Raw genomic sequence first — 975 nt, 5'->3', positions numbered from 1 at the left:
TTTTTTTTTTTTTTTTTTACTTCTACTTATTGTTACTCATCTCAGTCATTTTCCAAGCACTCACACGCACACAATTTCATGTATTTCTTAACCTGGGAAGTCTTAAATTTTCACTTAAGCTGCTACTTAGCTATAGAGGCAAACCAACACTTTTTTAGGCCCTATGAGGGGAGATTCAACTCCACCCTCAGAGTTCTCTCAATCACACTACATCCACACACTCTCATACATTTTTTTTTTTACAGATCAGCTGGCGATCTGGCAGATCTGGTCTCACACATTTATCAGCAGATCTGTGGGCGATCTAATGCCCAGGAGGTAGGTGATCAGGGTCCTCTTCCACTAAAATGTAGTGGGCTTCAAAAGGATCCTACCTTACTTTGGATGTCCTGGTGCCACCTGTAACCGGTTCCTCTCTGTTGTTCAGTCTCCGCAATGACCCGCCCCAGGGAGCTCTCCAGCTGAGTCTTGACCAGACGTTCCTCTGGGAGAATTTGTCCCAGGAGTGCTCTGAGGATCGCATGGCCAGACCAGCAGGAGTCCCCCATGGGGGTAATCTGCGGTGTGGGCAGGACCTGACTCATCACACAACATTCAAGGACGGGGCACCTGAGCGCCACTTTACAGAGGCAAGCACAACAGAGGACAGAGTACAAACACGACAAACCAGACATATGTTTCCAGGTCCCCCCCTTTTCCTTACACTATATAGGGGGACTCAAACCCACGCTGGCTCTGACCAAGTATAGAGACAAGCAGGACACAAGAAACAATAAACACAGGACATTAATTACAACTGGACATTCCCTGCTGTCGGATCTATCTAGCCAGAAGAATTACACCCAAACCAGAAAGATTACACTAGAACCAGACACTCCTAGAAGGCCCCCGCCTAACTAGAAAAATTATACTCCACACAATATTGGAAACCTAGATCCAGAGAAGTCACCCAATCCAGACAATCAAAACACAATG

The sequence above is a fragment of the Otolemur garnettii genome, unplaced genomic scaffold, assembly GCF_000181295.1.
Source record: "Otolemur garnettii isolate 467f Iridium unplaced genomic scaffold, OtoGar3 scaffold00239, whole genome shotgun sequence".
NCBI lineage: Eukaryota > Metazoa > Chordata > Mammalia > Primates > Galagidae > Otolemur > Otolemur garnettii.
The sequence above is the reverse complement of the archived record's forward strand: the minus strand, read 5'-3'. Positions refer to the sequence as shown.